Raw genomic sequence first — 10,879 nt, forward strand, 5'->3', positions numbered from 1 at the left:
CGCCGTCGCTCTCTCCCTTGTTCCTCCTCCCTCCCGTGGCTTCCTCTACCTCTCATCCATCCTCTCTCTTCTCTGTACAGGTGCTCCCCGCGCCATGGAAGCCACCGCAGGCCTCCACGTCGAGCTCCGCCGCCCCTGGATCTCCTCTTCCCAGGGAGCTACTCGAGCCCTGCCCAGACCAGCCAAGCCGCCGGTGAGCTCCTCCGCCGCGCGCACCCCCTTCTCCTCTCCTTCTATTTCTTTTCCTCCCTCTGTATCTTCTCTGAATTTTTCCCCGTCATGGCCTTGCAGTTCCCGCCGCGGCCCTGCTCCGTTCGTCGTTGTCTCCGTCAGATCCGACGAGTCCCTGCACCCCGGCCTCGTCCCTGCCTCCAGGTCACCGCTCCGCCGCCGGAGACCAAGCTGCCGCCACGCCTGGCCCCTGCCTCGACCTTCTGCCAGCGCCGTGCTTCCTCTGCTTCGCCCGAACAGGAGCGCCCACCTCCAGCGCCCTCCTGGCCGCGTCCCGCGGCCGGCCCAACACAGCCCCCTGCCGGCCTTACCTCTCCACCGACCGGGCCAAGGCCCATGGTGAGGCACCCCCAGCGCCTCTTGTTTTTTTTACTGTTGGGTCTGCTCTAGTTTCAGTTTCGGCCCGTGTAGGTTTTTTTCAGATCTGTGAATTTAGCTATTACCCCCAGGATTTACTATTTTGCAGAAAAACCCTCATGTTCATGCATTTAATATCTCACAAACCATGCATCGGATTAAAACAACTTATTTATGCAAAATGCTTAGAATTCTGTCTAGTTTTATAATATGCAACTTTCACCCATGTTTAAAATGTTTAACATGCTGTTTGTTAAAATTTGTTCAAATGTCATGCAAAAATGATTTATTTCATAACTAAATAACCGTAGCTCCGAATTTAATAAACTTAATATGTAAATGGGGTGGAAAAATGCATAGATTAACATGGTGCACTTTATTTTGCTGTTTAACAACATTAAAATTGTGTTTATGGAAGAACAGTACCTAATCTAAAATATGGACATGAGGATTTTCCGAAATTGTTGTTTGTTGTTCCGGCCTCATTTAAACTTGCCTAAATAGTTAGTTTATTTATGTTTCACCTCTTGCCATGTTAATCAACATTTAATATTGTTGGGTACATAAATGAGAGAGAACTAAATAATTGATGTGGTGTTTTGTCAATATGCAACTCGTTGCATATTGAGCTCCACTTAATTTGTAGTATTGTTTGTGCACTTTGCCATGTCATGCCTCTTTAACCCGGACATGCATCATACTTGATTGTGCATCATGCCATCCTTCTGTGATGGTTGTTTACCATGTTGTTTGCTTCTTTCTGGTGTTGCTTCTTCGGGTTAGTTCCGATAACGTCGCGTTTGTGAGGATTTGGTTGACTTCGTCCGTTTGTCTTCTTCATGGACTCGTTCTTCTTCCTTGCGGGATCTCAGGCAAGATGACCATACCCTCGAAATCACTTCTATCTTTGCTTGCTAGTTGTTCCCTCTATTGCTATGTCGCGCTACCTACCACTTGCTATATCATGCCTCCCATATTGCCATGTCAAGCCTCTAACCCATCTTTCCTAGCAAACCGTTGTTTGGCTATGTTACCGCTTTTGCTCAGCCCCTCTTATAGCGTTGCTAGTTGCAGGTGAAGATGAAGTTTGTTCCATGTTGGAACATGGATATGTTGGGATATCACAATATTTCTTATTTAATTAATGCATCTATATACTTGGCAAAGGGTGGAAGGCTCGGCCTTATGCCTGGTGTTTTGTTCCATTCTTGCCGCCCTAGTTTCCGTCATACCGGTGTTATGTTCCTTGATTTTGCGTTCCTTACGCGGTTGGGTGATTTATGGGACCCCCTTGACAGTTCGCCTTGAATAAAACTCCTTCAGCAAGGCCCAACTTTGGTTTTAACATTTGCCACCTAAGCCTTTTTCCCTTGGGTTCTGCAGACTCAAGGGTCATCTTTATTTTAGACCCCCGGGCCAGTGCTCCTTCGAGTGTTGGTCCGAACTGAGCTGCCTGCGGGGCCACCTTGGGGAAACTTGAGGGCTGGTTTTACTCGTAGCTAGTCTCATCCGGTGTTGCCCTGAGAACGAGATATGTGCAGCTCCTATCAGGATTTGTCGGCACATCGGGCGGCTTTGCTGGTCTTGTTTTACCATTGTCGAAATGTCTTGTAAACCGGGATTTCGAGACTGATCGGGTCTTCCCGGGAGAAGGTTTATCCTTCGTTGACCGTGAGAGTTTATAATGGGCTAAGTTGGGACACCCCTGCAGGGTATTATCTTTCGAAAGCCGTGCCCGCGGTTATGTGGCAGATGGGAATTTGTTAATATCCGGTTGTAGAGAACTTGACACTTGACTTAATTAAAATGCATCAACCGCGTGTGTAGCCGTGATGGTCTCTTTTTGGCGGAGTCCGGGATGTGAACACGGATTTTGGGTTATGTTTGACGTAAGTAGGAGTTCAGGATCACTTCTTGATCATTGCTAGTTGACGACCATTCCGTTGCTCCTCTTCTCGCTCTTATTTGCGTATGTTAGCCACCATATATGCTTAGTGCTTGCTGCAGCTCCACCTCTTTACCCCATCCTTCCAATAAGCTTAAATAGTCTTGATCTCGCGGGTGTGAGATTGCTGAGTCCTCGTGACTCACAGATACTTCCAAAACAGTTGCAGGTGCCGATGATACCAGTACAGGTGACGCAACCGAGCTCAAGTGGGAGTTCGACGAGGACCTTGGTCGTTACTATGTTTCGTTTCCTGATGATCAGTAGTGGAGCCCAGTTGGGACGATCGGGGATCTAGCATTTGGGGTTATCTTCTTTTCGTTTGGATTTGACCGTAGTCGGTCTATGTGTGTATCTTGAATGATGTATGAATTTATTTATGTATTGTGTGAAGTGGCGATTGTAAGCCAACTATTTATCCATTCTTGTTCATTATATGGGATTGTGTGAAGATGACCCTTCTTGCGACAAAACCACAATGTGGTTATGCCTCTAAGTCGTGCCTCGACACGTGGGAGATATAGCCGCATCGTGGGTGTTATAGAGCATCTCTAGCAGACCCCGCAAAAGCGGTCAAACCTGTAAAAATCCGCGTTTGCAGTTTCGTGGTGTAAAAAAATGTCCTGAATAGACCCCGCAAAAGCGGTCAAACTCGTAAAAAATTTGCAGGCCCCTAAAAATCCATCCCCACGACCCTTAATTTTGGAGATTTGGAGGCAAAATATAAGGGGAACTACAAACCGGTCAACGCTACGCAACAAGGAAATTCCGCCGTGCGCACACATGCTCCAGTTACCTTCCGCCACGGAACTCGCCGGAAACTCGCGTTTACCGCTGCCGCGGCGTCGGCTTGCGGAGTAGATCGCAGGAGCAATGGCCGAAGACTCGAGCAGCTACCCGGCCACGAACGAGCTAGCTAGCAAGCTCCTGATCCATTCGGCCACGAACGAGCAAGCTAGCTTGCTAGCTCACAAGGTCCTCGATCCATCCGGCCACGAACGTTGAGGGAGTAGCTAGCAAGCTCCTCGATCCAGCCGGCCATGGAATAGCTAGCTAGCTCCCGGATCCATCCGGCAACGGAGGAGCTGCCTCCTGGATTGATTCGGCGACTACCATGGACGACGGGAGCTGACTATGAACACAGGCGAGAGGAAGAAGAATACACGGGAAAGAATATACGCGAATATTCTTTTTTACGGGTCCGTTATGCGGGGTCTGCATCTGCCGCCGTCCACGCCGACCCGCAAAACCGTTTTTTCGCGAACTGCAAATGCGTTTTGCGGGCTGACGGAATGCGGGGTCTGCTAGAGATGCTCTAACTTAGGGGTGGGCTCCCTATGGCTGACCCGGTAGCCGAGTAGTATTCATTCCCCATCAAAGTAATGTTTGTCATCAGTTCTACTAATTTGCCTAAAAAAATCAGATCTACTAATTATGTATCGCTAAGCATGATCAGATTAAGAAGTTTTTTTTGCGGAAAAGAAGTTTATTGTCGTGTAAGTGTAGAAATAATGTTGTGGAGAACTTTCGACGTCTGTTTGATTCGCATGATTTCTAAAACATATACAGTAAATAAGAAAAATGTATATTAGAATGTTGTGCACCGTTCGCTACTATGGCTTTTTTTTACAAGATTTTGTAAACATATAAATAGAAATGAAGAAAAGAAACATGATTCCAGTGCACAGTCCAATCCTACAAGATTGAATTTCTCCTAAAGTGTATTTGATTGAGAAAAAAAAATCCAAGAGGTTTGAGTCAATAGAATTTATTCCACTGAGATGGCCGTTTTGGCTTTGGATAAACCGTAAATTCAAAAAATTTACTAGTAAGTAAGTTTTGATTTTATTTTTTTATTTTATTTTTGTAGATGTTCATGTTAGTGTAACAAATGTGCTTGAAAATTTTGATGCGAAACGAGATAGCAATGCTTCACCGGTGAAAAAACAAAATTAAGTGTAACATTTGGAGTTCAACTTGTTTTTTTTTTCACGCATGTCAAAATGCTTAAGCTTTCCAGCTAAAATTTGCAGATAGCATTTGGGTGTGACAATGAAAACATCTAATTTTTTTCGAAAGACATTTGACAGTTGCAAAAAACATTTTTGACGCCAGCATATGCTCCAAAGAGCCTAATCGGATTTTCTGCATTGAGATGTACTAATGTAGTGCAAACGCGTCCTTGAGAAATATTCCCCAAGGATCCAATCCCACAACTTAAACACTCTACACAGGGAGAATTCCCATGGATTCAAATCTTCCAAAGTTCTATCAAAATTTCTTCACGTTTAATTGGTCAACTTTTTCATTTTGTGTAACTGTTGCCAAGTTTGCCAAAAAAGAAATTACAGATGCTTACAATTGGTCCGGACACCAAGCCACATTCTTTTGTATGTAGCCCTCTTTGTTTGCCACTGCCCCCAAGTACTCCAAAAAGGGTCCGGAAACGATTTTGACTAGTGTTCGTTCACAGTTGGCACCCTCATCAGAGTGAGAGATCAGAAAACAAGTGATGTCAAGCTCTTTAATCTAATCTGACAATCTAATGATAAACCATGTCGATCCAGGCGCCCTTCCTAGTCAGGCGTGATACTAGTAATAACAAACACCTGATTTCGAGGTGACTTGGGTGGTGTTTGGTTCTCTAGTCCTAAGACTTTTTCTAGTCCCAACTAAAAAGTCCCTAGTCCCTAAAAAGTCCCTCTCTGTTTGTTTCCAGAGACTAAAAAGTCCCTAGTCCCTTCCTAGAGGTTATTAAATGACCATGTTGCCCCTAGTATATAGAAAAATAACAATCAAACAACATCATAGGGTGGCGGGCCAATGGGTGCATGGAGGGGCATTATTGAAAAAGTCCCAAAAAGTCCCAAAAAGACTCTCCTTGAGAGTCTTCTTCATTTAGTCCCAAATGCCTAGTTTAGTCCCTAAAAAGTCTCTCTCGTTTGGTAAAAAAGTCTCTAAAAGAGATTTTTTCTAGTCCCTACGTAAAAAAGTCCCTGGAAACAAACACCGCCTTGGCTCTCGTGGGAGGCATCAATCGATCAAACACATGAGGTAGCATATGGCCATAGCTTGCTGCCGCTTTTCGATTCTTTACTCGTTGGCAAACCTGTGACGCCTCACCATCATCATTCATGCCCCTTCCGAAATCAAAGCAGCGCGTCCTCCTCTCGGCACACAAGACCAAAGAAAAAGAATTTATGTGACGCCGTCTACTACTAACTGGGATCAATCAACGGCGGGACTCTGTGACGGCACGTCACGCCAGATCTAGAACCTCGCACAGTTGTACCTGCAAGAGTGTATACCACACATAAACAAACGTCATCAGACACTAGATCGCGCCGAGGTCCAATTGTTATTCAAACGAATTTTTCAGGTCAATTGTTCGGCATTTCGTGTCGCCGGGAGGTGGGTGTTGATGGCTGTTCATCAGATTGAGCCAACTTTCCTATTTGCCTCCGCAGGTCAAATGAATGGGGTATCCGAATCTGAATACCAAAGGGGCCAGAAAATGGTTTTGACTATTGTTTTGGTATTGGACATGTTCTGTTTCTTTCCCACTAATGCTCTAATCAGTTGGTTTTACAAATTTTCAACGCCAATTTTTTATTACACCATTCCAATCACCGACAAGAAAGTTTCATCCCCTGTTTCTTCATCATGTTTTTGGCCCTTTCCATTTTAAAAGAGATCCATCCTCTGGCACTTCCGGCGATAAAAATAACTGTTGCCGGCTGATAAGTGTGTTAATCTCTGACCCTTCAGGAATCAAAGAAGCGCCCTGTCAAAATATAAGGGATCAACAACAGCGGTTAGTGACAACACGTCGCGACTCATGCAGGATACAGACAACAAATCGCTTTCTGATTCTGCATCAAGGTGACAAAACCGAAAGTTGCACATTTTCATCCTTGTACTGACTTAACCAAAAGCCTAAGCACCAAACACACATACTCACAAGTGAATAAAAGATGATGATAATTAAACCAAAAAAATCATTTTCACAACTAAAAGAATGAAATGGCTAAAGTTTATTGTCATTGCTTAGGTAGGGGCCGCGCGAACGCGTACCCCCTCTACCATAAATTACGACGTCCATTCTCCCGCTTGGGGAGATGTTAGACCAACACACTCACCAAGTGCAGTGTGAGCCATTGATCTAGGCCACAAGCCTTCTTGATCGCCCGTTAACCCCGTCCAGGTAAGTATTTTTCAACAAAGCACCTAGTCATCGTAATATAGCCAGCTCTCGTGCTCTAATCTTCTTGTGTCATCGATGTGGTACTAAACAAAACCTCAGCGCAGCCTGCAGCAACGGCATGGGCCTGTTTTTTTCGAATTTGTAACTTAGAAGTGGGCTCCTGATGGCTGGCCCGGTAGCTGAATAGTATCCCCACAAATATGTTTATATGTGGCTCTTCTTTTGCCACAAAAAAAACTTTATGTGGCTCTTTTTGTTCGCCTCGGTACTCACCGAGAAGAAAAAAAAAACAAGTGATGTAGAGTTCTTTAATTTATCTGTTGATAAGCCATGTCGATCCAAGCTTCATCTGATAAACAAACACTTGATGCTGAGGTGACCCGGGCTCTCAACTCTCATGCGAGGCATCAATCAGACACATGACACGAGGAAGGATATGACCGACAATAGCTTGCTGCCGCTTGCCGATTCCTTACTCGTCGGCAACATGCGACTCATCGCCATCGTCATGGATGCCCCTTCCGGAATGAAAGGACAAGAGACTGAAAGCGACATGTTAATAATATCGTTTCCAGATAAGCTGATCGAACTGTAGTATGGCTCTGGCGCTCTCCCCCCGCGCCCCGTCGGCGCCGCGCCGGCTGCGGCTTGCTCGCCTGCGCCGCCGCCACCGCCTCCGCCACCCTGCGCTGCTCCGGACTGCTCTGCCCCCCCCTCCCGGCGCCCCGCGGACGCTGGCCGTTGGGCCGCTCGCCCCATGCTCCGCCGCCCCCGTCGGGGAGTCCATACCGCTGCGCTGGGCGGACTTGGCGGAGGATGAGGACTCCACCGCTGGCCGTCCCACTGTCCGGCGCACACCTCCGACTCGTCGGACTGTGTTGCACCCGACGCTGGTCGACGGGGAGCCCCCTCCCCACCCAATGCCCGCCGGCCGGTAGCGCCCCCCTCCTCCCGACGCCTGACCAAAGGGCCGACCTTGGGTCGCGTACCGCTCGCCGCCGCCGCGCTCCGGCGTGGGGCGTCACGGGGCGGTCCGACCTGGGTCGTGCCCGGTCCTCTTGGCGCTCGGCGGCAGCTCCCTCTGCCTCGCGACCTGCCTCCTCCCCGGCGGCGGCATCTCGGCCGGTGGTCACTCGCTCCTCACCGTTTCGGCCGTTCATCGCAGCTTTTGGCACCTCCTTGCTTCGTTTTTCGCTAAGCCACCCCCGTCGTCGGCCCATGGACACTGGAGCCCCTGCACCGGCGCCGGTCACGGCCGCGGCGGCGGTCGCAGCACGAGGGGAAACCCTAGTCACTGTTGCCCCATCTCGCGGGTTGGGACGCCTGGTCGTGGGCCGCACTAGTGTTGGGCCGGGATTTGGGCCATGGGCCTGGGCTGGCAGCTCCGCTTCTGGGCCCAGCCTTAGCTGCCGTCCTGGTGGGCCGGCCTGCCCGGCCATCAGGCCTATCTGGCTGCCTTCGGGCTTTCCTCGCCCCCCATCCCATTCCTCCTCTCGTGCCCTAACCCTCGCTCTCCCGACCCCCGCCGCCAACCCCTCGCTCCCTCCCCCGTCGCCGCCGGCCCCCATGACCCGCGAGTGGCACGATGCGGGGACGCGCCCCAAGCGGCGCGCCGACGACCGCCGCCCTGAATCCTCCCGTGCGGAGGAGAGGCGCGACTCCTTCCGGATGCGATGCGCCATGAATCCGAGCTCCGCCGGCAGCTGTCCTCCCGCGGCGACCGCCGGTCTCCCGCCTACGACGACCACCGGTCCCCCTCTCGCCGATCTCCCCCTCGTGCGGACCGCCGTGGCCGCTCCCGCTCCCGCTCGCCTCCCCCAGCCGCGGACCGATGCGATGCGCGACGCCGGTCGCCTTCCCCTCCGCGCCGTCGGGATGCCAGCCGCTCCCCGGCCCGGGGCGGCCACGCTCGTTCACCTGGCCGCTCCCATGGGCAGCAGGCCCCTCCTCCCGCTGTCGCCGCGGTCCGTCGCTACCAGCCACCTCGGGGCGAGCCGAGTCTCCCCCCGGTCGGCAATGGGGCGGGACGGGGCCGGCCCGGGGGCAAGTGCAAGAAGAAGCGCGGGCTTTAGCGCGCAACCGGTTCTGCCCCCGCTAACGGCGCCCCCGGGATCTCGCCGCCTCGACTACGACCGCTCTCCTTCCCGATGACCGCTCTTCTGACCTCGTCAAGTGCTTCAACTGCGGCCTCTCCGGCCACTCCCAGGTGGCATGTACTCGCCCTCGGTGTTGCTACCACTGCTCGGACCCAGACCACCCCGCCTTCCTTTGCCCTGACCGCCCGGTGGCGGAGGAGCTGATGATGTACGGGCACGGGATTAAGGGCCTCGGCTACTTCCACATCGAGGTGCCCGACATCCCCGCCCCCTCACCGTCGCTCCTGGCCATTGTTACTGTGAAGGAATGGGTGGCCTCGCCGGAGATGATTGAGGCCGAGCACAACCACCTCTACCTCAGCACCTGGGATTGGCAGGTCACCTTACTCTCTGGAGGTCAGTTCTCGGTCGTCTTCCCGGACGCGGTCAGCCACGGGTACGGCACCCGCAGCGGAGACATCACCCTAGCCCTCAACAAGTTAGTGGTTGACATCTCTGTGCCGGTGCGGGACCCCTTGGCGGTCGCGGTCTTGGACACGGCCTGGATCATCATTGGTGGCCTCCCGGACATCGCCCGCTCCGAGCGGGTCATCCGGAACATGTCTCGCATCCTCGGCAAGGTGGTGGTGGTCGATGAGCTCTCCCTCCGCAAGGAGGAGGAGGTCCGGGTTAAGGTCAAATCTCTCGACTCCTCCAAGCTCCGTGCCACCATCCGAGTGTTCTTTAACGACCAGGGCTTTGACCTCCGCATCTCCTCCGAGCCTCCCAACCACATTGGCCGCCCTCGCATCGACGACAACTTCCTAGGGGGCGGCCCAGCTAGGGGTGGCGCCGGTGGCCACCGCAGCGACCGCGACCCTCGTCACGGCCACTCCTCTGGCTCGGACGACGACGACTTCGAGGACAGCCCCCACCACGACCAGCCGCCTGTGCCGGCCGCCAGGTGTGGGGGTGGGGCGGGTCGTACCCACGCGGCAGCTCCCCCGACCCCCGATGACGGCCTCGACACTTCTGATGTCAGCCTCCAGGTCTTTCCGGCTTCTTCGCCCCGCTCCCCCGACGACATCTCCCTCGGCATCTTCGCCCCCTCTCCAGCCAGGGCCGACCCGGCGCTGCCCGACCCGACCCCCACCGCGCCCGATCTCCAGTTGGCGCCGCTGGGGGCCTCGGCCCCGGACCTGGCTTCGCTTTTTTCGGTGCCTCCGGAAGTTGCTCCTTGCTCTCCGCTCGGCCGGTCAGTCCGCCCGTGAGGGAGGACGCGCCTGCGGACCCACCTCCCTCCCCTGGCGTTCCCTGCGTGACGACCCATGCTCCTCTCCTGGCGCCTTCGAGCTCTACTTCCGCGGGCCTGGCGGTAGTGGTGACCACTCCGGTGGCCGCCCCCCGCTCCCCCTCGGACTGCGGCCTACTCCAGGAGGGGCCGTTCGACCTCGTCCCCGGTGTCCTCTTCGCGCTGCAGTGCTCGGATTGAGGCGGCCAGGGCGACGGGTGGCCCGGCCCTCCCCATCCCCGAGCTGGCCGCCCTCCGGGCCGCTGCCCGGAACCTCGAGTCAGGTACCATGATCATCCCGGCCACCTCTGCTACGTGCTCCTTTTCTGCTTTGGAGTCGGCTCCGCTTGGCCACCTCGCTAAGGTGGCAGCGGACTCGGCCATAGTGTTCCGCGGGGAGGTTGCCCCCCCGCTAGTCCAGATAGAAGCCATCCGTGCACGGGAGATCCTTGATGGTCGGCTCGCCGAGGCCCGTGCACGCCCCCCCCCCCCCCGCCGCTGGAGCGACGCTCGGGACCACCCCGAGCGCCTCTTCCCGCGCGCCAGCCGCCCCGGCTGAGATCCGGGGCCGTACTCGCTCCCGTACCGCCGCCCTCCGCGCCCAGAGCGCGTCACGTGTCTTCGGGTCAAGCAGCCCCCCGATGGATGCGTGATGCGAGCCCTATTCTGGAACATCCGCGATTTCGGCCAAGATGGTCGGCGCCGCCAACTCATTGAGTACATGCATACTGAGCGAATCGACATTGTAGCCATTCAGGAAACGATGCGTACTGAAT

The 10,879-nt window shown here is 53.3% G+C and overlaps 1 non-coding gene across 1 annotated transcript; it reads right to left on the bottom strand.

Moving 5' to 3' along the window:
• Positions 1–6,584: 6,584 nt before the first annotated feature.
• Positions 6,585–6,745, bottom strand: LOC123171596 (U1 spliceosomal RNA). The gene has a single exon (XR_006485307.1). It is a non-coding gene; the product is annotated as a U1 spliceosomal RNA (small nuclear RNA).
• Between the last annotated feature and the right edge of the window lie 4,134 nt (positions 6,746–10,879).

The sequence above is a fragment of the Triticum aestivum genome, chromosome 7D (genome assembly GCF_018294505.1).
Source record: "Triticum aestivum cultivar Chinese Spring chromosome 7D, IWGSC CS RefSeq v2.1, whole genome shotgun sequence".
NCBI classification, from domain to species: Eukaryota; Viridiplantae; Streptophyta; class Magnoliopsida; order Poales; family Poaceae; genus Triticum; species Triticum aestivum.